General features: G+C 39.6%; 1 protein-coding gene across 2 annotated transcripts in view; it reads right to left on the bottom strand.

The window, feature by feature from the left end:
- LOC119475267 (cell adhesion molecule 2-like) overlaps positions 1–13,394 on the bottom strand; it is a 252,243-nt gene that overhangs the window by 47,404 nt on the left and 191,445 nt on the right. The gene's annotated exons all lie outside the window — the stretch shown is intronic.

Here is a 13,394-nt window from a genome sequence, read left to right as displayed (position 1 = left end):
AAAATCATATCGAAATGTGACCTCAAAAACCTGAATCTGAAAATGAATGCGTACAGTGAACCATACTCATACATTCTTAGACATTTTACTTATATGAAAATGTAATCTTCCAAAAGACATAACGGGAATTGAAATCAATACTGCAATAACACACTGAGAAAAAGGCCATATGAGAATTTGGCAAGATACAAGAGTTGAAATGGATTCGCTGAAATTGGATGGCCTGTTGAAAAAGACACTCCATGGTCCTCAAAGTGGACTTTCTACTTTCAGATTTCAGAACGTGGCGACACCTTGAAAATGATTCATGCCTGTTGTATCCAAAAAGTTGCATTGTGATATGCAAAACAAAACCATGCAAAGGGCAAAAAAAAGACAATATGTGGATTGTTGAGAGTGATAAAAAACCATTCATTCTGTTTCTGTGGCCTTGGCTGCTAGAGAGATTTATGCAAACCTTCCTTTTGCAAGTACAACACCTTTCTTTCTAAAAACCTTATTTAATTTGAGCCGCTCTCCATCAAAGTGACTCGGAGAACACATCGTTCAAGCGCAGCGTGTGAGTGACTGTTTGGGTTCAGCAGAAAAGATTATTGTTGATTATTTGTGTACAGGTGTTTGTATTTTCTTTCATGTGAGGCCACATGAAAGAATATTCTAATCTTATGGTAATTTGGGAGAAATCATATAAAAAAGTAGAGCATCCTGGTTCTGTAACGTCTCTACAAAGATTTGAAGAGCAAAGGCCATTAGACAGTCTGTTTGTAGAATACTTTAAAGAGCAGCTGGCTGAACGGTGAGAAACGATACAAGATGTATCTAAAGAACTGAAACTGTGTTTCAACATCCTGAAGCTTTAAGCCAGCATTAAGATATGTCTCTTTCCCAAAGTTTCTTTCCCAGATATACCTTCCCTAACCCACACATATTATGTAACTTCTTCTCAAACTACAACACAAACCTTAATTAGTTTGTACTCTATATCAAACACTTGATCAATTAAAAATTGATGAAAAAGAATGACATTAAAAGTGTAATTTATAGGGCTGTCAATGTAAACGCAATAATAACATGTTAACGCAAATCCGTTTTAACGCCACTAATTTCTTTAACGCATTAGTTTGTAGCGGGCTCAGTTTTAAAGCTGGAGTGACGATGCTGGTATCATATAAAACTGAGAAAACCTGAGGAGTCAATTGGTACCAATCAAATTTTGGTGAGGAAAAATTGGCAAGGCCATTTTCAAAAGGGTCCCTTGACCTCTGACCTCAGGATATGTGAATGAAAATGGGTTCTATTGGTACCAACGACATGCCCACTTTATGATAATCACATGCAGTTTGGGGCAAAAACCCTTCCAGTTTTTTTAATGCAGTATAAATGTGTTATTTTTGCCTATACTAAAATGGTGTATTTGAATATTTCTGCATACTGGGGACCCTAAACAGTCTTGGAATTACATAAAGCATGAAAGCTGAGGCTCTTGTGGATCCAATGAGCCCAGCTGTATTCATGTGTGATGATGTTAACCCCCAATAATAGTCATTTCATTGTCACATTATCACATGCAGTTTGGGGCATGTAAGAGTCAAGTCAGCACACTGACAGCTGTTGTTGCCTGTTGAGCTTCAGTTTGCCATGTTATGATTTGAGCATATTTTTTATGCTAAATGCAGTACCTTTGAGGGTTTCTGGACAATATTTGTCATTGTTTTGTGTTGTTAAATGATTTCCAATAATAAATATATTCATACATTTGCATAAAGTAAGCATATTTGTTATTTTGATAAAAGTATTAAATACTTGACATATCTCCCTTTAAGGTACATTTTGAACAGATACAAAATATGCGATTAATTTGCGCTTAATCACGATTAACTATGGACAATCATGTGATTAATCATGATTAAATATTTTAATCGATTGACAGCCCTAGTTATTTACCAACGAGATCACTTCTAGTAACAGTCAATTAACTTTGAAAAGAGCTTTTTAGAACTTGTGACAATTAATTGTATTGCCACAAGTCTTACATTAGATTGACCGAATCAATGCCGACTGCTACAGTAGATGTGTTTTTACCTACTTACTGCTGTAATTTGACAGTCACTGGTAAACGTCTACAGCCCTCGAGGTGACTGTGAAAAGAGGTGTTTGGCACATACGCTGCATTCTTTTTCCGGCGGTCTGTGTATGCGCTGCTGCAACGATCACAGAGCTGACAAATGTAGAGAAATGTCAGCGAGCACACTATCTCTTGTCATTTGGCCTGCCAAGGGATGGATAGCTTTGCTTTGCCGGCTCCACGCTAAACACCTACAGTAAATGGCAGTAGAGTTGTAATCAGTTTGGCTAAACGACAGCTGCTCTCTCTCATTTATTATTGCATTTGTTCTGTCCCTTCCCGTCCCTCGCAACACCGGTTATCTCTGCAGGCTGTGTACCGAGCCTGAGCAGGCGTGACACGTTGATATGAGCACATGACATATCTTTAGGCTTGGCACTGGTGACAGTACATCCCTGTTTCTATGTGTGTGTGTGCGTACACATCAGCGTCAATGCAAGACCACCAAATTAGATCTATTTTAACGCACTGCCAATTCAGTTAATGGTGAGACCTGTCCTGAGAAGATATGTCTTTCATGCGGTACACAAATGTATACATCTTGTCTCATCAAAGAATAAACTAATTCAGATTATTTGGACTGAGTGAGACAAAGAATATATTCTCTGTATTTCTTTCTGTCAGTGTTTCTCCTTCCTCCTACCCCCACAGACCTCATTCTGTCGACTCAGGCAGCTCCACTAACCTGTGGATGTGTACAAGTTAAACAATGCTGCTTTTCAACTGTTGTCTTATTTGCTTTGGGCAAGGGAGTATGAGCAGGCAAATGTCAGAAAATATATTTACTGTTGCTTGCTGGCTGGCTGTCGGGATGCAGCTCAGATTTCAGCCCATTCTGGGGAGTTCTTTGTGTGAGACTGAAGGTAGTGGATAGATACAGTTCTTTAACTTTAAGCAAGATAATGAGAACTCAGTGACTTCAAAAGCTGTGATGACATTGCATCCGTATTCATAATGAGAAGGCTTAATTGAAACGTGACTCGGCTGAAACAACATCATTTAATAACTGGTAATAACTTCCTGTCAATAATCGTCCGCATGACACGGCAATGAACACACATAATAATATAGGATTTCCAGTTTTATTGAATCAGAAGATTCTGATCATCTGGATTTAGTAATCCAATCATGCTTTAAGTGTTGTATCTGCATTTTTTCCAGTGGTTATAGGCAGAGATCAGGATAGTTTAGATGCCAAAAAGCAGGATCATCCTGATCCCCCTGGAAGGGCGGATTTAAAATAAACATGAAAGGTGTCGTATATAACCGTGAAATCGTGATATAACTGGTAAGGATTGCTATAATAAAGTCAAAATATGGAGAATTTTTTTTTGTTCATTTAATCAAATGAGCAAAACCTTAACAACAACGTGCCATGGCATTGTTCCGACGGCTCGTTGATCGGAAACCCCAATAGTCCAGAAAATGTCCTGACACCTTATCACAAACAGAAGCACATAGCTAATTATTATGCAGAATGACATCATCGGACCTTCCTGGTCACAAGTTTTTTTTTCCTACCATGGTGAAGATGGCCCGTCCTACTCCGCCTCTGGTTGGTTTACCCTGATATTCTTACCCTAAACCTAGCTAGCCTCACTCTTCATTCCTAAACCTAACCAACCCAACCAACGAATTCAAGGCAACGAGTAATAAGAGGCAGAGTGGTGGGTGGTGCCTTCGCTAGTATGAAAAAAATAAAATCGGGAAGGTCTAATGATGTCATTCTGCATAATAATTATCCATGTGCTTCTGTTTGTTGCACGGAAAGTGTGTGTATTTTCGGAGCAATGGGCCTTCGGAATAATGTCCAGTTCCCAAAAACAAAGTCCCACATCAGTGGCTTTGTCTACAAAATGTTTGAGTTCAAGTAGTTTTACAGCTTATTTGCCCTTAATTCAAATGGGACATATGAAGCTTAGTTTAAGTTCAGTCAGGAAGACTCTCCTTACATTCTCATTCACAAATCTGTCTTTATCTCACCGTCTCCTACTCTATCAGCTGACTACGGGCGTTTCACTCTTAGTTAACCAACCAGATTCTGCCAAGATTTCCCTGAGCCAATCACATCTTTGCTATCAAATTTTAAAACTGTTCTCCTCTCTGCTGCTGTCAGTTGTCATTGCAATACGAAGCGACGCAACCCGCCTCCACTCCATCACCTCCGGTCTTCATCAAATTCAGTGCCCAGTCCTGCTCCAAATCCCTTCATTGGATCTTCAGTACTCCCTTCACCACCACCACCACCACCAGTGTCTAGACTCCAGGGGGATAATCTTCCTACGGCGTCACTACCCCCTTTAATATATTACATCACGATGGAGTCTAATCGCCAAAGACGTTGCACTATTCATCTTATCATGCATCATGTAATTAATGATTATGCATTCGAAACGTAGTCTCTCCTAATTGAAATTCATTTAAATAACCTAGATTAATTTAAAACATGAAAATCAAGATTTTGTAATTTGTACACTTGAAAGATGCAAATGTAGACCTTACAGCTGATGTTGGAGATCCTAAAGACCATTCATATGCAATATTAAGAAAGGAGTGAACAAACACACATACGACTCAATTTTTTTCTAAGATTTTTTCTATTAAAGGAACAAGTCTTCCATCTTTTTTTCTCTATTTTTTCCTCTTCTCCCTCCCGTCTCCCGTTCTATGCCCAGAAAAAGGTTGGATATCGACAGAGAGAGGAGAGAGGAGAGAGGAATGTATCCTTTGCTATTTGTCTGTGAAGGCTCTGCAGCTGCCTGCCATCCATTAGAGACCATTAGTGCCGTCAGTCCTGAATGTGTTCATGGAGGACGCCGTTGTCGGCAACAACAAAGGGTGGCAGGTTTGTATTCCACAATAACTACTTACTGAATGCATGACCGTATTTTTGGCTCATTTAGCCCTAATCTGCGTCTCTCTGTGTGCATAGAAAGAGAGGCAGAAAGCAACTTGTCAACATCAAAGTTTGATTTGTTTCTGCAACAAATGGTCAATACACCTTCGTCTATTTTCCTGCTGAAGTACACAGAGATTACAGTTTTTGTTCGTGTGTGTGAGAGAGAAAGACAGAGTTGTCCTCCATACATTTGATTTCCTTTATCTCAGCAGAACAAACACAGAGTACCTGGAGACGTGACAATTTTATGAGTTTGCCAAAGCAGATGCAGTTAGATATTCAGAAAGCCAGCGGGGACGGAAAGATTCCTCATCTTATTACGAGGGCTGATGACCGTCGGCTCGGAAGCCGTGTTGAGGTTCCCCTGAATGCAGCCATGACCGATCAGATAACAGAGAGTAAACGGTCGTAACACCGAAGCCACAAGGCCTCTCTGTTCCCAAACGATATATTCAGAAAGGGACACAACAGAGAGGGGAAAAGTCAGCTCATGAGAAGAAAGGCACATCTTTGAAAAGGGAAAGTGAGACAGAGAAGCTGCACAAAGAGAAGGTCAAAGATGTCTTGTTTCTTTTAAATCAAAAGTGACATTTTTATTCTGAGGGAAGACGTTGAGTCAGCCGGTAAAAAAGGCCTATTGAAAGTATGATGTTACATTCAATCATAATCTTTGAACCATTAATGAGTTACAGGTTGATGAAATAAAAAAGAGTGCAAAGAAACAAATCATTTGTTCTCACCTCAGGCTCAGCAGCTTTTTTTCCTTTATGAAAGATACTTCCTACTTCACCTTATGTTTGTCAAAACATCCGACAAACCATGAATGCACCACAAGCACAGTCACAAAAACATGACACGACAACCTTTCCCCTGCTGCACACACAAACTCTAGTTATGGGGGCTTCTTTTGATCGAGTACCCAAATCCGACAATGTCAGTCAGACCACTATGGTGAATGCTGTAAATGCCTGTTTTTATTTTGATCGCTATTACCCTATGGTGCAATATAGCACAGGGCCCCAAAACCGTCCAATGAATTAACTTTAATGTTACGACACTTGTTTTTTTGCGAGATGTTCCGATACCATTTTTTCCTTCCCGATACCGATTCCGATACCTGAACTTGTGGTATCGGCCGATACCGAGTACTGATCCGATTCCAGCGTGAAAAAAAAAGTTATTATCATTATTATTATTATTATTATTATTTAACAACCTACTATTACCGACCATGTATGGATATGATTACTATCTTTGTTGTATGGCCTGGCTCTGGTTAAATCCTTTGTAAAACATGAACAAATACAGATAATGATACAGCCAGGGCGATGGCACAGTGAAGGCTACTTTTTTTGGAGCTGCGAAAAAGAATTGATTTCCGGTTAGAAGTTGAAGAAGTTTTTTCTGTGTTAATAAATGATGGTATCGGATTGGTGCATAGACTGGCGGAACAACTCTAGTTTGTGAATCCCACAACAACTAAAAGACCAAGGGAACAGAACTACACGTGGGAAAACGACTTCAGAGTCCAAAAAGCTTTTTCCAGCTCAATATGTGGACATCTATTATCTCACGACACAGCTGATGGTTTTCTGACTCATCGGTATGTTGCCAGAGCCTCACTCAAATTGCATAGCTACATGTATTATGGTGTGCTGTGTAAAGCACATACTCACATTTCTAAATCGGCTGCATATCTAGCAGTTTTCCACGGCTGCTCTCCATCATTAAAAGCAGCAGGTGAGTAAACACAGTGTGTGCATGTGTATAAGGATTTACATTTGTACATTAAGGATGCATTTATTGTATGGGCATACAGCATAAGCAAATAGTCATGACTCTAAACTCACTCACTTTAAGCCTATCATGTTTGCCCATTTCACTCGGCCCCTTTATTTCATTTCCCTCTTCTCCCTCCTGCCCTTTCCTCTCCACCGGCCTCCCCTCCTTCACCCCGTCCCTTCGTCTATCCAGGGACGGTATGTATTAGTATAGAACCCTGGCAGGTGTTTGCTCATTCAAGTGACACACTCTTATAACGAGAAAAGTGCAAATTTCCGAATATACATTCAGCTGCCTGTGTCTGGATGTGACTGTTCTCTCTTTTCCTTGTCAACAACCCATCTGGAGACTTGAGCTCGTCCGTGTGAGTGTGAGGAAGCGATAGAGAGACAGAATGCAATGTTTATTGAATAGCTTAATGTATATATTCCGTATCTCAGCCGTCCCTCAACCTCCATTACCTGTTCTACCTTTCCGAAAGGCACCGCGGCTTTTTAAAATGTAAAATGTGCCATACTCCATACAGTAATTGGCTTGTGGAGATTTTCTCCTGTGACAGGAATGATTTCCTTTCATCAGTTTCTACCTGCCACGCTGAGTTCAGTGGGACACCTCCGCCAGCCCCACTTCATTAAGTCCTTGTGAGAAGCGGGTCAGTGAGGAGACAGCTCTTGCCTAAAACACTATTGTATTTTGCAGAGGCATACATTTTCCACCTCTGGCACCAGAGTAGAAGAACAAGTACCTCGGTCTATAAGGAGTTTCATATTTTTCTAGGGTACCCACTACAGCTATCCTTCAAAAATGACTTTGAAAAGCATTTGAAAGAAAGTGGACAGTGTTTGTAGAGCCACGTTTTCATTGTGATAATGCTAAAAAAAAAGTTCTATTATAAAATATGGTTTCTTTTCCCCAACTCTGTGCTCCAGAACTTTCTCCCGGAAGAGAGAAAGAATAAGCCTGTCACTAAGTGTGAGCTAATTATTCCCATTTGCCTCGGGTATTTTTCTCGACACCTCGCAGATGATAAGTGGCTCTACTAATAAAGGCAGTAATAACTGGATCTATTGCTTCATTTGACAATATAGTCTCTTTCGCGCCCCAACCTGCTTCACAGCCGTACAGCAGAGGAAACAAAGCTGACTTTTATCTGACACCAGTTTCTCTGATCCACAGGCGACACACACAACAGTACAGATCTCTGCTTTTAATCATTATACCTGCCTGCAACCTCTAAACACAAGTAGAAAAAGCTTTTATTTATCAAAAGCTGATGCTCAAACAAAGACATACACAACGAGAGGCGACGAAGAAAGAAGCCGCAGATTGCTCAAGGTCAAAGAAAAGTTTGCCTGTGTCTTTCAGAGGTGATAACTGCATCTGAAAGCTCGTAAAATGCCTCCTTAATTCCTCCCCTTTATCCCACCAAGGCCTATATTCCGTCTCCTTTTTCCTCTTTTTCTTCCTCTCATGTTTTATGGCGCTTGTCTTGGGGAGAGGGGACTTGTTAGGGATCTTTGGAGATTTACAGTCAAGTTTTTTTCTATCAGAGAGAACACCGTATCAATCTTCAGGCCGATATGAAAGGATGTTTCATAGAGGCACTCTTCCAGGAGAAAAAAAGAAAAGACAGCTGTCTCAAAAGTTTAACTTTCCTGCTAAGATTAAGTTTGGAGAGAAAAGTTCTGCTATCTGTTTAATAAAAAGTCTGTCAGGCATTTCTTATTTTGTTATTTACTTTGGAGAACTTTTAAAAGCCTATCCCCTAAATTGCTCAGGCACAGATACTCTGAATGCATCAAAGCTTTCATGGGTGCATACTGGGGAGGTGGAATACTTGACATTTCACATGCACACACCTATATGTGCGCTTACGTACACACACGACCACGCGCTCACACAACCACAAACAGCCAGCAAATTGAATCAGACAGCTGAATATTTGACATCTGAGGACGCGAACAGCTTCATATTTAGCAGCTTGGGGGCCTAAAAAGAGCAGTTGGCCCTTAACTGTTCACCCAGAACACTAATCTTAATGTTTAAACAGGTTCAATAAATCTGCAGATGGCACAGCGTGGGCAGAGATGTCCACCACAGGTACACTAGGCACTCTGGAAATATCAACATATTACCGCTCTTACATCCAAAGGCTGCAGACACTGTATTGTACTAATGAACCAATACATGTGTGTGGTGAGTGTTCAGACTGAAGGGAAATGGGACCTTTTCATGGTCAGATTTGGTCACTGCGATAGCGCCGAAACCGTGCAAGATATAGTCACGAAACTTTACAGATGTGTAGTTGAGATCAAAATGGTCCCTCTCACTTTACTTTTGGCTGGTGTGATCTCATTTCTAGATTGCTAATTACTAGGGCTCCTGCAATTAACTATGGACAATCATGTGATTAATCGCATGATTGTCCATAGTTAATCGCGATTTATTGCAAATTTATCGCATATTTTTTATCTGTTCAAAATGTACCTTAAAGGGAGATTTGTCAAGTATTTAATACTCTTATCAACATGGGAGTGGGCAAATATGCTTGCTTTATGCAAATATATGTATATATTTATTATTGGAAATCAATTAACAACACAAAACAATGACAAATATTTTCCAGAAACCCTCACAGGTACTGCATTTAACATAACAAAATATATGCTCATATTATAACATGGCAAACTCAAGCCCAACAGGCAACAACAGCTGTGAGTATGTCAGTGTGCTGACTTGACTATGACTTGCCCCAAACTGCATGTGATTATCATAAAGTGGGCATGTCTGTAAGGGGGAGACTCGTGGGTACCCATATAACCCATTTTCATTCACATATCTTGAGGTCAGAGGTCAAGGGACCCCTTTGAAAATGGCCATGACAGTGCTTCCTCGCCAAAATGCAGTGTAAGTTTGGAGCGTTAGTTAACCTCCTTCTTGACAAGCCAGTATGACATTGTACCAATGGATTCCTTAGGTTTTATAGTTTCATATGATGCCAGTATCTTCTGGCTATAGAACTGAACCCGCTACAACCTAAAAATCGCAAGTTATGTTAATGCGTTGAAGAAATTATTGGCATTAAAACAAATGTGCGTTAACGCGTTATTATTGCATTAATTTTGACAGCCTTAATAATAAAATGTGTTCATGTAAAAGCAGTTGGTCCATACTTACAAATATTATATAATAAAAATCATGTTTTTTTTTACCATTCCAAATCATTAGATTAACCTTTTGATTCCTTTGGAAAGGAGACATTTAGATCCAGTGACAGTAAAACAAATAAAAACAGAAATTGTTATTAGATAATGTAAACAAGGGGAAGAGTTACCAGTATATGTGAATCTTGAAATCATTTCCTGATGTCAGAAACAAAGTCAAGATTAGGGCTGGGTGATATGGCCAAAATCTTCTATCCCAATATAGATAATTTCATATATCAATAACAATATTTATCATGATACAGTATGTTTTCTGGTAATTCAATAAATAAATAAATAAAGCCTATTTCCTGTGTGAATTAAATACTTGACAAATGAAAAGGTACTGAGTATTTTCTCATTTATTTAAGAACTTCAGTGCAAAATGATCAGATTTTCTAAGAAATTTGAGTTAGTATGTGCTTATTATCGATTTAGATAATGTAATTGTGTATCACGATATCTTGATATATGATTTAATCATGATACAATAAATTATCATATGGAATTATCACAAAGCCCTAGTCAAGATTGAATAAAAATGCAATCAAACCCCAAATGAACCCAAGACTCACTATCTTGTGAGTTCTTGTTTTAACCTGCAGAGCACCCAGATTCTCTCTGCTTTGATAAAATGACCTGCACACTAATGTAGTAACCACCGACAACTTGCCTGAGACATACATACAGCCATCTTCTGTTTCCATACATCTGCCAATATATAGGCCTGATGCGTTAGCCACATTTTGGACCAAGCTATAATGCATTCAGGTCTACCGAATATGTGCTGTGGGCAAATACTTTACAATGCTTTAAAAGGACAGGTAAACCATGAACCACAGGGTGGTGAGATAATTAAAGAGAGGGGAGATGGATCAAGAGAGTAGGTTGAGAATGAAAATACAGATGTGGGTGTCGGAAAAGAAATGGGATGAAAAAAGGTTAGCAAATTACAGTAACCGTGTTGAATAAATGATTTCAATGTCATACCTTAGCCAGTGCTCACACATGATGAATCTACTAAATAGGCCTGCAAATGTAGCCTGGAAAGTAATTACACATTGGTTCTTTCTCGTACGGGAATAACGAATACTTTATAATTATGCCTCATTGCAAAATTTCTCCATTCAGGAAATAAAGCTATTATCAGGTCTTGAATTACAATGAAACCAAAAGAGCAATTTGTAAAGAGATATTAGCCTCTTTTGAATCTTATAAAAGAGAGAATCCCTCTTGCCCAGTGCTCATCTCTCTCTCGCTGTCGAAGCTTAAGTCCCTCAGTGGTAAGTGATGGAAAGGACAAAATTGGCTACTTTCGGGACAATGACTTATTTGAAATTCAAACAACTCCTCGCAGCCATCGGAGCGCCTTTGAGAGGACGGGAGACAAGAGAAGTCTCTTTCATCCGACTAAACGTCTTGGAGGTGAGCCTCGGCCCTGACATTAAACAACAACGGCAGCGAAACCGGCGCCACTCAAAGGACTGTAATGGAGTCAGTCGCTGCGTTTGTCTTTGAAAAAACAATATGTTTATGCTAATGCTCTGTGGCTGACTTTAATAGAGGATGTAAGTGACACTCTTTGAGATGCAACACATGCAGCAGGCACATGTTCACGGACAACAATCTGTTGAATTAGACAACAAACATAATAGATTCAGCTGATTTGTTGAGCTGCCCGTCTATACAGAAGTCTATAATATGAATCTATTCTGTATTATAAATGGAAAATGTATGTTTTCCATGCATAATTTCTTCATTAGACTGCAATGAATAAGTCACATAGACATATTAATTTCTACTAAAAGAGAAAATTACAGCTCTGACTTCCAAATAAAACTTATTAATAATAAAAAGGGTGACATTTAAATCGTTAGAACTTTTATTGTGTTTACATATGTGGAGTCAACCAACAGCCTTAAAGAAGGTAGATGTTGAACTGCATAAACATAATTTCTTGTATGTTGCCATAAAGAGCAAAAACAGATATTTTTCAGTGAATAGTAACAGAGCTAAGTATGCAAAAAGTTGGCGAGTCGAGGTTGTATTTTCAAGCAACTGTGTGCTTTCCATAATCCCCATCTTGTTCTTCTTCTTCTTCCCAACAGGCAGCAAGGACAATTAATCTGAAACCTACTGCGCTCAAAGGCGTTTGCAGCTGAGACATCTTTCCTTTCTTACACTGCCAGTGGCACTTTTGGAAACGCTCACCATCTCGGCGCTCCCATCAGCATGTGCATCTGAATTTGCCACGTTCAGCAAGACAACTCCCAAAGCACAAACACAGGCACGCACACACGCCAATCCAAAACAGCAACGCAATTCCGGGGCCTCAGTAGTATCCCTTTGCTTTTCTGATAATAAGAGAGTCCTTGGCTGCTTTTTCATTTCCAATCTCAGAGCCTTGCACTGGAAATGCCATGAAATAGACCCCCAAGACCGACCCCTGGTGTGATATGGAATAACCTGCAGAGAACATCAACTGTTGAATTTCATGTTCTATGCAGCTTTTTACCGCTGCTCTTTCCGGTAAGTGAAAATGTGAATGGCTGAAAATTGAAATGCATGCATTCACTCACTCATTGTATGCAAAAATACATACAAACACAGACACACACACACACGTACAATGCGTGTGGCGGCCCAGTGGGCAGCCGGATAATGGAAGAAGACTGTGTAAATCCCATATGTGCTTAATCCAGACACTTACAAGAGAGTGTGATTCATACTCTATTACACTCGACTAATACAGCTGAGAGACGCACAGGGCACAATCATTTCAGCCGGCATGAACCAACAAAATAACACCCATGAATCCTCTTTATGGGGACTTCACTGAAGAGGGTGTGAAAGGTCAGGAGTAAAGCCTTTGTACTTATTAGCCATTAAAACAGTGGTGGCTTCGTGCCACACCCACAACGTGTACGTGTGTGTGTGAGTGCATTACTGTGCCTGTGAATGGGTGTAAAGATAACAGGGGTTTGCATCCATTTAATGGAAGGAATTTCTCTGCAGCACCGTGCAGGTCTCCAGTATATAAAGTGTTGATTATACACAGAGCTTGGAGTATTTTCTGCAGCTCACATTATTCTTGGGCCATTTTCTCTGAGGCTGTTGATGAGGCTGTTAAAGTGCTATATTACAAAACTTTCTTCAGTTTATATAACATAAACTTTAATTTATGTTGCATTGTTAAATATGGCAAAATGTATCTAAATAAGTCAGTCTCATTAATTTTACATCATTTCAAGTGGAGTCAGTATTGTTGGCCAGCCAGGATTAACTATAGAGTGGTGGAGGGATGACATATTTTTGGAGGCCACCCCAGAAGTTAGCACGGCGCAGGTTCCCTCGACAAAAAGCCGATGGGATTTTTCCATTGAGT

Source organism: Sebastes umbrosus, chromosome 17, assembly GCF_015220745.1.
Source record: "Sebastes umbrosus isolate fSebUmb1 chromosome 17, fSebUmb1.pri, whole genome shotgun sequence".
Lineage (NCBI taxonomy): Eukaryota > Metazoa > Chordata > Actinopteri > Perciformes > Sebastidae > Sebastes > Sebastes umbrosus.
This window is presented reverse-complemented; position numbering and strand designations above follow the sequence as displayed.